This window comes from Chrysochloris asiatica, unplaced genomic scaffold (genome assembly GCF_000296735.1).
Source record: "Chrysochloris asiatica unplaced genomic scaffold, ChrAsi1.0 scaffold00036, whole genome shotgun sequence".
In the NCBI taxonomy this organism is placed as follows: domain Eukaryota; kingdom Metazoa; phylum Chordata; class Mammalia; order Afrosoricida; family Chrysochloridae; genus Chrysochloris; species Chrysochloris asiatica.
Genome location: NW_006408554.1, coordinates 9,227,633 through 9,239,691, shown reverse-complemented (window position 1 = coordinate 9,239,691; position 12,059 = coordinate 9,227,633). Strand labels below are relative to the sequence as shown.

The following is a 12,059-nucleotide window of genomic DNA, read 5'->3' as shown; positions in this document are numbered from 1 at the left end:
TGTTTCCATGACTATGCGTCTCTAATGGGAGGAGATAGTTTCACCATTCACCTGTGGAGCGACTGGTGAGTTTGAACCACCAGCCTTGTGGTTAGTTGTCTAATGCTTATCCTACAGTGTCCTCTGGGCTCCTTTCTCTCTTCCTATTTCAGAAATCGAATAAACGATTCCATCCAGTAGATTCCACATTTCCACATCAGAACTAATCTAAAAGTTGACCGGCATAGTCTCTTAGAAGGGAGAAACATTGTGTTAGATTCTAAGAAGCCCTGCTCTGATGATGAAGACTTGTGTCTGACAACTAGATATCCAGGCATAATAAAGAGGGTGTTGTTGTTGTTAAGTGCCATCGAGTCGGTTCCGACCCATAGCGACCCTGTACAGGGCTTCCGAGGGTGTAAATCTTTACGGGAATAGAAAGCCTCATCTTTCTCCCACGGAGCAGCTGGTAGTTTCGAACCGCTGACCTTAAGGTTCGCAGCCCGACTCGTAACCACTACGCTACCAGAGCTCCTTAATAAAGAGGGTATGTGAAGATAAATCAAAATTCTAAGCACAGAGCTTCAAAAACAGCATTATGAAGTTTTTCATTGAGTTAGCATACATTGTAACAGATTCAATTTCATAATAAATTGGGGAAATTGATACCCTAACATTAAATAGCCCTACAACATCTACTTTGGGAGTTCACTCAGCATTACAGCATTCCATTTTTACTTGTAGTCTATTGTGAGCCACTGAGGCTTATATAGAAACACATGCTTCTCTAAAGAAGAAAGAAATAAAAGAGCACTCTCATTTATTAAATTTCTGTTGATATATATGTATATATATATATAATCGTTCTTTTTATCCCCACTGCAATTTAATGTATAGGTGTCATTATTCCATTTTTACAAATTCAGATTTGTTTTCTATCTTTTCTCAAGGATACACAATTAATAAGTGAAGCAATTTACATTCTAACCTAATCCAAAGCCATTTGGCCTTCCCTCAAATTTCACCCCATCTCTAGAAGCAAAACACACACACATGGACACACACTCAAAGATGAAGTGGTTAATCAACAGAGTGCATCAAGAGAAGAATTACTTCACTGACATCTGAATGAGTTCATATCACAAAGAAAACATCATAAAACAAGAAATAAGAAAAAGTGACATAAAAAAAACTGAAGTAGTAATACATTTGCATAGGAAATCTGCTTTTAATAGACGCTTCAACTTGATCTAATTATATTTATACTGTGTTCTCAATTATTATCTATAAGCAAGTCATCCAGAAAATTAAGGAAGGCATATATGATAAACAGAAAAACTAAAATCTTGACATAATAAAATAAATGTTGTTGTTGTTGTTAGTGCCGTCGAGTCGGTTCCGACCCATAGCGACCCTGTACAGGGTTTCCAAGGGTGTAAATCCTTACAGGAGTAAAAAGCCTCATCTTTCTCCCGCGGAGCGGCTGGTAGTTTTGAACCGCTGACCTTAAGGTTCGCAGCCCGATTCATAACCACTACGCTTCCAGAGCTCCTTAACTATATCACAATAAATGGAAATACTTCTTAATGACAAGCCTTCTTAAGTGGTTTAAAAGATGATATTCTCCACAAAGTCAGGAATAAATAGCATTTAGTAATTACATTAAGCACATTTTCAACCCCATACTAACTAAGCTTTTAAAAGTAGAACAACTGTTTAAAGTGAGTTGCCAGATTTCTTCAAAATGCTTGTTTTAAAGTGTTGACTAAACATTCCAAAACTATGTATCAACTTTATATTAATTAAACATTCTTCAGACTAAGAACACAGTTTTTCTTTATGTTATTAAGCATATGTCATATGGAACTTTCTCCTTCATATTGATGTACAAAGCTTTATCCATATGTTAGTATTTAAAATAATTTTTCTATGACTTATAAAATACTTTATTATTTTTTAATTTCTTCAACATAAGTAATTCCAAAAGTTGACCTAGTAGGAAAGAATTAGTCTTAATATTTCTATTTTACATAGCATTCAAGAAATATATAATAAATATGCATATATTTAATATTTGTTTATCTAATAAGTACCTACTGAATTAAATGAATGAGTTATTGTGGTCCACTGAATTTGGTTGTTGTTAAGTTCCATCTAGTTGGTTCCAACTCATTGCAACCCTGTATAGGGATCCCATGGAATGGCTGGTGGATTTGAACCAGTGACCTGGCAGTTCAAACCGACCTTCTGGTCTAGTGCTTATCCTGCAACACCATACCAGGTGGGACCAGGCAAATATGGTGTACAAGACCCTAAGGCTGAGATTGGTTAGTATTTCCCTCCAGCTAGGCTTAAAAGAAACCATCTCAGAAGCAGAGTTGGAAGATCTCAGGACAATCAAGAAAGCAGAACATAAGTGAGGCATGAGGAACAGTGAAGATAGCAGAGGTGGTGGCCTGGAGAGACAGAGCAACTTCCAGCTCTAGATCCATGGACTGAGTAAAGTTGAGTGCCTACAGGCAAGAGACTGGCTTGAAGAATGTGCCTTTTGGGCATTCACAGACTGGCTAAAAGAACTTTTTAACACTTGCCAGAGCAGGGCAAAGGCTGAAAACAAGAGTGAAGCCTGCCTGAAATTTGGCAGAGAAGGGGCATTCCTGACTGAGGAACTGCTGCATCCTGAGTTTTTTAATCTTGAATTGTACCCTGCTTACTTCCCTAATAAGTAGCTCTAGTAGCGTAGTGGTTACGGATCGGGCTGCGAACCGCAAGGTCAGCAGTTCGAAACTACCAGCTGTTCCACGGGAGAAAGATGAGGCTTTCTGCTCCCATAAAGATTAACAGCTTCGGAAACCCTGTTCAGGGTTGCTATGAGTCGGAACCGACTCCACGGCACATAACAACAACAACAACACTTCCCTAATAAACCCCATAGTCATGAGCATTATGAATTCTGTGTTGTCATTGCAATGGATTATCAAATCCAGATATGAAACAGTATACTGTGGGAGGGATGGTTGGTGTCAGAGAAAAGGGTAAAGAAGGTTGTAGGGTGGAGGCATGTCTGACCACCACTTCATAAGAATCAGCCTTGGGCTGATTTTGAGTTTGGTTCTCTTTCCTCCTTGTGAAGCCAGGGCATGTCAGACATCTCCAAATGATTTTTGTAGTTATAAATTAATAAATTTTAGTTCAAATTGGCTAATAGACTTTCAGGGATCTTTTGGGAAGTAGCCAAGCCTAAGTCTCCATTTTTCTGATTACGCAGGAGACCATAACATCTAGTAATACAGGCAACTATTTGTAATAAATGACTTATTGATATATACTACAAAATATGAAACATTCAATAACATGTTAAATATTTTAATGATTGTGTTAATGATAGTTCAATAAAAGGTTCATTAGTGCAGCATTTGCATCAGTCTCTACATATGCATCTATAATGTACTGTGCAGTCAATCACTTAATATGGCTCTACTAGCCATAATCTTTGTAAGTCCCACCATGGGCGAGACCATGCAAATTGGACTTCTAATGCAGAGATTGGTCAAGTTAGCCATCCTGTTGGGTATAAAATGAGCCACACCGAAGCAGGAGGGGAGAATCAGAAGAGCCAGGAGTGGGGCATGTCCTTTGGACCCCAAGATCCTTGCATGTTGGATCTCCTTGATCCAAGAGATAGAGCCATGGCATCAGAACATCAGAAGAGCTGCAGAGAAATGATGACAACACAAGTCAGAGCCTGACCCAGAGCAGTGAGTTTTCCTGCTCACAGAGCAAGTGAAGGAGTGATGTGCCTCTAGGCACTTATCCTGGGGCTAAAGTAGAGAATTTTAGGATTTATAGCAGAAGGGTGTGCCCGTTGACAGTGCTAAAAGAGCTTTATACCATTACCTGAGTAGGGCAGACTCCACGGAGAGGTTGAGGACCAGAGAGAGGCCTATCTACCTGCATGACAGGGAAGAAGCTGTCTTGATGGAAGAACTTTATTCTGAGTATTTCTGACCCTGACTGTAACTTAAATTTCTTCATAAAGCCCATCTGTGAGTTCTGCATGGCCAGTGTAATGGATTCTTAAACCCAGATGAGAAGTCGAGAGTCCCAGTGGGAGGGCTGATTGGTGTCCGAATTGGTAATTTGTTTTTGTTGAAGTGCCATTTAGTCAGTTCAACTCATAGTGACCCTGTATAGGGTTTCTGAGGAGTGGCTGGTAAACTTGAACCACTGGCCTTGCAGTTCAAACTCACTTTACAGTCCAACACATTACCCTACAGCACCATACCAGGACATAAGCCATAAGAAATTCCTGGTGTCTTGTAGGAGAGCCTTGAAAGTGAAAGAATTGCACCCCAATTTTCCAAAGTAGCTCCTTAAAATGCTAGTCCAGCAAGATATTAAGATAGATGATCCACCAACAAGTAGTTCCCAAGGTGAAAAATTTTGTACAACATCTGTCTGCTTTGTGGGAGATGAAAATATACATCAGTATATTAAAGACTCTGATAAAACTTGTAATAAAACAAACCAACAAAAAAATATTTAACTTGATGTCTACCAGAGTTATTTAATAATAAACTAATTTTCATTTGACACCCATTTTTTAATTCTAAAGAAAATTCATTGGTAAATGTTTCAACTAGAGTATAAGAGGTACATGATTCAGTTCTTAATTCATATAATTCAGTGACAAAACCAAAGGCATTTGTTTTTGTATGCAGTGACCAGAATTCTAATTCTGGCTCCACCTATATCTATGTAGGTGACCTTGATCAAGTTACTGTCTTTCAGTATCCTCCACAGAGAAAGCTTTGAAGGTATCATTAATGGACATTTAACACTTCTACACTATTTGAATTTAGGTGAATGGGAACTACAAGGAACATTTGGTTTGAAGATGGAAAATATGGAAGGTAGATACTGAAAACAGCAAGAATACATAAGTTTTTAGAACTCTTGAACATGGAAGGATTATGAAATAATATAGCTCTGCAACCATGATTAGATGCTAGTTACCTTTCAGAGATGTTAACAGTTCTGGCAAGAAAGCAATTGAATCAGTGCTCTATATATGTGGCTCTCATATGTTAGAGAATATCAGAATCACATGCAAGGATTTTTAAGATTGATTGCTGCACTTCACCATCAGAGTTTCTGATTCAGTATATCGAGAATCAGGGCTGAGAAAATTGCATTTTTCACAAGTGTCTAAGAGCTGCTGCTGCTGCTTTGAGAACCACAGCTTTCTATACTATGGACTGAAAACTGAACAATGAAACTGACTGTGGTCTGACATACTTTCCAGGCTCTTCATCAAGACACCTGGAATTTCTTAAGGCTAAGTTCCTTATTTTATCCACTTATACCCTGTGTTTGGATTCCTGGTGTAGCGCTGTAAGATAAGCACAGGACCACAAGGTCAGTTTGAACTGCAGCAGTTCAAACTTACCAACCATCCCTCAGAAACCCTGTACACGGTCACCGTCAGTTGAAAGGGACTCAACAAAACTTACCAACAACAACCCTGTGTTTATTTTGACACTCTTTTAAACTAGAATACTCATCTGCCCTTGTCCCTCTAGACACTGCTTTCCCCATCTTTCAGAGATAGACTGTCTTATAACTATTCTGTTTCAGGATTGCTTTCTTAGCTGTGATAGAAATACCACAAGTAGGTGGATTTGAAGGATTTCAGGACATTTCTTCTTAGAAAAGGTTTTCTTTCTTTGTTAGCTGTTGGGAATATCCTTGTCTTTTTTCCAAATCTGTAACCTATGCATCCTTAACCCCAGCCTTCCTTGGTTCCTTGGTGATCTTCACATGGTATCTCTTTCTCTTCCTCTCCATTTGTGCTTGCTTGTTTCTGTGTCTCTGTTGCTCCTTCTAACTCAGAATTCATTAAGTCTAGGACACACCCTAGAGTGATATGGCCTTATTAACATACCAAAGAAAACTCTGTTCCCAAATAGAATTATTCACAGGTATAGGGATTAAGATTCCAAAATATAATTTGGGGGAATGCAATTCAATCCATAACAGTTGTATTCAGAGGAAATACATTTAACAAGTAATGGTGTGTGCTAAGTAGTATGTGTGATGTGTGTTTATATATGCTATCTCTTATAAACCTCATAATAACTTTGTGATGACATGCTAATTTATCAATTTTATAACATCATAATATGTATCATGTAAACATCCTATCCTGAATAATCTAGGTTAGAGTTGCAGTCTAATGCATGATGTTTCTGTCCTTCACTGGGCATGAGAATTGTGTTTGTAATTTAGATGGTGTCTTTACCCAGCTCATATATCTATCCATAATACTGCATGATGGTGAATTTTGCCCTGAATTTTATAAAAAATCAACAAAAATTTAAATAGAAAATGATGGACTTCTATAATAGAGGCATATTATAGAATGTATATACTATTTATTAGTTAAATTATATGTAATTGCAACTCACTATAGTATGTTGTTGTTGTTAAGTGCCATTGAGTCGGTTCCGACTCATAGCCACCCTGTATAGCATTTATGGAGAGTGACTGGTGAATTTGAACTGTTGACCTTGCAGTTAAAGCTGATGTTAAGATCAAGTGCTTATTCTACAGCACCACAGCAGGACTCCATAATGTTATTCTTATATTAATTTCAATGGATCTTAATTTGAAATTGGTTAAGCCACTAGAGAATTGTGATTAATAGATATTTTTTCCTGGTCTAGTGTATTCTCTATATATATTTTTTCTCACTGTACAGGTTCTGCTGAACTACTTCTTTGCGTTCCATGCTCTTCTTGTCCTTCACTGGTCTACTCTGGTATGTTTACCTTCTTGTATCAAGGCATGAAATATAATTGTTGAGTAACTATCAGTTCTGTCTACAACTGCTCAAAATTTAGATTTTTAATACATAGTCTTCAGGATATATAAAGACTATGTATTAAAAAGACATGATCCAAAACCTACTGCTATCTAGTTGATTTCAGCTCATAACAACCCTACAGGACTGAATAAAATTGCTCCATAGAATTTTTGAGACTGTAAAGGGGTATAGCATAAGCACTGGTCTGGAAACCACAAAGTTGACAGTTCAAAACCAACAGCCACTCTCAGAAACCCTATATAGGTTGCTGTGAGTTGGAATGAACTCAACAGAACTTAATAACAACAAACCTTTGTGGAACTAGACTGGCTCATCTTTTTCCTTGTGGAGTAGCTGGTGGGTTTGAACCACTGACCTTACAGTTAGCTGTCTAATATTTAGCTAATAGCTCCACTTCTTTGTTGTTAAGTGCTGTAGAGTCGATTCTGACCCATAGTGACACTGTATAGAGTTTCCAAGGAGCAGCTGGTGAGCTTGAACCACCGACCTTGCAGTTCATACAACTTTGCAGTCTGCTGCATTAGCCCACAATGCCACACCAGGACTCTATAGTTCCACTGTTGTTGTTGTTGTTGTGTGCCGTGGAGTCGGTTCTGACTCATAGCGACCCTGTACAGGGTTTCCGAGGCTGTAAATCTTTATGGGAGCAGAAAGCCTCATCTTTCCGCCATGGAACAGCTGGTAGTTTCGAACTGCTGACCTTGAGGTTCGCAACCCAATTCGTAACCACTATGCTACCAGAGCTTCCACTAGGGTTCCTGAATTTATCCATAGCACTTTCAAATCTCAGAATCTCAAAATTGGAAAGATGTTTAGAATGGCCTGTTGTTGCTAGCGTACCTACTCCTTCCTTAATTGAATACTGGCCTCTTCATTGCAATATCCCTACCAATCTCTACTGAAGGATAACTTCAGTAGTAGCAACTTTACTCTTTCCTGATTGTTCACTCAATTTGAATTACAGAGTCCTGGTGTGGCACTGTAGGATAATCACTGAACCACCGGGTAGGTTTGAACCATAAGGTTGTCAGTTCAAACTTACCAGCCAGTCCTCAGCAACCCTATACAAGGTTCTATGAGTCAGAACAACTCACCAGCACTTAACAATAATACAACAGTTATGTTGTGGCACTGTAAGATAAGCACTGGACTGCTAACCTCAAAGTGAGCAGTTCAAACCCGCCAACTGCTCTTCTTAAACCCTGTACAGAGTCCCTGTAAGTTGGAACCAACTCAACGGCACTTAGTTATTAGAAATATGTGTACCTTTTAACTTAACAGTGCCATATTTAGGAAACTACCTCCAAACAAATAATTTATGCAATGCAGTATGTAGTAATCCCAATACCATTTTCATTGTCATGTTTTATAATGCCGTTAGTGACTGATGAGTCAACGCCAACTCTGACCTTATTACAACAGAAAAGCAAAACAAGCACCCTTGTTGTGTCCCGTGTCATTCTCACAACTACAAAAGCATATTCAAATCCATTGTTGTGGTTTCTATATCATCCAGCTCACCAGTGGTCTCCCACACCCCTGTTGGTCCTCTACTTCACCAGACATAAAGTTCTCCTTTAGTAATTGCTCTCTCCTAATGACATGACGAGAGCCAGTAAGTCAGAGAGAGTTCTCTTATAATCCACAAGATTTTCATTGGTTTATTTTCATAAGTGGAGTCCTGGTGTGACACTATGGATTAGTACACTGGTCTGCAAAGTGGTTTGAACCACAAGGTTGGCAGTTCAAGCTCACCAGTCACTTCTTGGAAACCCTATACAGGATCACTATGGATCAGACTGGCTCGATGGCACTTAAAAGCAACCACAACATATTTTCATAAGTAGATCGCCAGACCTTTCTTTGTAGTCTTTCTTCTCTGGAAAAGGCTGAAATCTGCTTCTTGACTAAAATGGGCTATCCTATCTTATGGGTCGGAACCGACTCAACGGCACTTAACAACAACAACATTGGTATTTGAAAAACCAATGGTATAGCATCAAATATCATAGGAACATGTCATGAAAACACGGACATAAAGTGCTTTATAGTAAAATCTGAAAAGCATGTTAAAATGGAAACAGTTTAATGACTAACCAAAGATGATTGATTAAAAAGTTATGGTAAGGGAATTCTGGTTTTGGAGGTGTCAGAGACAGCTAGGGAGGAAAGGCTCTGAGGGGGAGAGATTGAAAACCCAGAGAATCTACATTCATGGAACAACACCAGAGCTCTGGATCTAGCATAAGGTGCAGGGCATTCGTTTCCTGAATGCGCAAGTGGAAAAATCACAATATAAAGGAAAATACTGCGATTTAGGAATCGCTCAAGATGGGACTACCTCTGTGGCCACCCTGCCTGGGCAGAGTTAAGAGGGTGGGGCTACAGCCAGATGGGCACAGGGAACAGGCACTAAAAGCAATGTAGTGACATTTGCAAAAGGAGGTGCGGGGGATTCCACACAGTTTTTCCTCCTCTTCCCTTTTGGGCCTTCTTTGCCCAGCCTGGATGCCTTCAGGTGGGTAGGTGCTCACCCCCCAAAAAAAGTCCAGTCCTGAGCCCACAGTTTTTCCACAACACAGAGAGAAAGAGCTTGGCAGCTGCTTATGACGTCAGCCTCAGTGTTGCAGCCCTAAAATTAACTTGTGCAGGACCCTTTACTCTGGTCTAGCTAGCAAGAAAAAAGCAGGCCCATCAGCCCTGACAGACAAACCATATGAACAATATGTAAAACCTCAACATAAAGGATGCAACTATCTCAAGAATAACACAGGTACATGCAGATACCTAACTGACCTTCAGAGTCAAAAACAGTAAACAGTCTTTCTCCCATTAACTTCTCAATATCTATCTACGCACCTCTATGGTGGTGACTAGAGGAGGGGCCGGAGTGAGTGGACACTCCCATCCACTGCTGGAGGCCTCTACAGTGTACACACACTGCCTGTGTAGCAAGGCGACTGGCCAGTTGGCCACAGTTTTATTTTTGCTTCAAAGTGGTGGTTTTTGTCTCTGCTTTTATATTGCTTCTGATTTTGGTCCTTTTGATCTCAAATTTTCCTTGGAGGTGGGAGCTTTTTCTCTCTACATTATCCAAGAAGAGTCAGCAATCATAGCCATATAGTCAAGCTATAAACATACTCCATAATATTCCACCATTTAGAAAAGAGCCAATAACAGCTGCTAAACATCTGGTAGCGTAGTGGTTACGAATTGGGCTGCAAACCTTAAGTCAGCAGTTTGAAACTACTAGCTGTTCTGTGAGAAAAAGATGAGGCTTTTTGCTTCGGTAAAGATTTACAGCCTCAGAAACCATGTACAGGGTCACTATGAGTTGGAACTGACTCCACGACACTTAACAATAACAACAAAGCATTACATGTGAAAGCGAAGCATATCTCCTGATCATATACACCAGAAGACATCAAGTAAGCTTAATAACACAACAAAAATATCCATTTGAGCATTAAAAAACCCACATGACTACTGGAAATGACAAAACACAACAAAAGATCTCAAAACATGTCCCCAAACAGAAAAGAGTAATTGAGACTAATGAGCTGGAAACAGACAAACGCTTTACAGAAGAGAAAGAGTAGGTTTTGGATTTGCCTGAGAAGGAATTCAGAAGAATGATATGGAATTCAGAAGAATGATATGGGAGAATGATATGGAAACAAATATAAAAAAAGGGGTGGAGGAAAACAAGGAAGAAGTCAGGAAAGTACTACAAGAGCAATCAAACAAGATCGATACAGCATTGGAAACAACTCAAAACCTGCAAAAAGAGATCCAAATGATTAATAATAAAATATCAGAAATGGACAATACACTGAAAGGGGAAAGGAGCAGAATAGAAAATATGGAAGCCGGAACTAGTGATCTGGAAGACAAATCTCTCAATACTGCTAAGATAGAAGAGTAAACAAAAAAAGGATAAAAACATCTGAAGAGAGTCTTAAGATTCACGATGGATAATATGAAGAGGAACAACTTAAGAATTATTGGCATTCCGAAACAGGAAGAATCAGAGAAATCCACAGAGGATATAGTTGAAAAGCTTCAGGAAGAAAATTTCCCTAACATCTTAAAAGATAAGAAGATAACCATTCAAGAAACTGAAAGTATCCCAGAAAGGATAGAGCCCAAAACAAAGTCACCAAGACATATAATAATCAAGCTCTCCAAAATCAAAGACAAGGAGAGAATCCTAATAGTGACCAGGGAAAAGAGAAGTGTCATTTACAAAGGAAAACACACCAGATTAAGCTCTAACTTCTCAGCAGAAACCGTGCAGGCAAGAAGGCAATGGGGAGATATATACAAAACCATAAAAGAAAAAAAAACAAAAACCTGCCAACCAAGAATCATCTGTCCTGAAAAACTATCAATCAAATACAATGCTGCAATCAAAACATTCCAGGATAAACAGAAGCTAAGAGATTTTGTCAAAACCAATTCAGCACTTCAAAACATTCTAAAAGGAGTTCTTTGGACTGAAAACCAACAAGAACAGACAACAAACAGAGATTGACAGGCGTGGCAACGCCACCTGAAACTCAGATGACAGATACCAGAGTCCAGAACAGAACAAAAACTACAACAACAAATTCAAAGGTACTGCTATGTTAACTGAAGATCAAAATAATATCAATGTCAAAGAAGAGATAAACGTAGAAACAGAGATCCAGGTGGCGAGGATGTCAGGTAGATTACAGGATACAATGTTGTTGTTTTTGTTGTTAAGTGCCATGGAGTCAGTTCCGACCCATCATGACCCTGTAGAGGGCTTTCAAGGAGCAGCTGGTGAGCTTGAACCACCAACTTTGCAGTTCAAATGGCTTTGCAGTCTGGCACATTAATCCACAGTGCCACACCTGGACTCCACAGGATACAATTGTTGTTGTTGTTGATAAGTGCTGTAGAGTAAGTTCTGACCCATAACAACCCTATACAGGGTTTCCGAGGAGCAGCTGGTGAGTTTGAACCACCAACCTTGCAGTTCAAATGGCTGTGCAGTCTGGTGCATTAAATCATAGCACCACACCAGGACTCAAATAGATTCTCTTAAATGGAGAGAAACTTTTATAGACTATAAGGTAACCCCAAAGAAAGTTCATACTTCACAACTTACTATGAAATTGAACTTACAAGCAGAACAAGCAAACATGAAAACCAAGAAGAAACCAACAAG

General features: G+C 39.1%; 1 pseudogene; it reads left to right on the top strand.

Moving 5' to 3' along the window:
• LOC102830445 overlaps nucleotides 1-12,059 on the top strand; it is a 265,297-nt pseudogene that overhangs the window by 232,054 nt on the left and 21,184 nt on the right.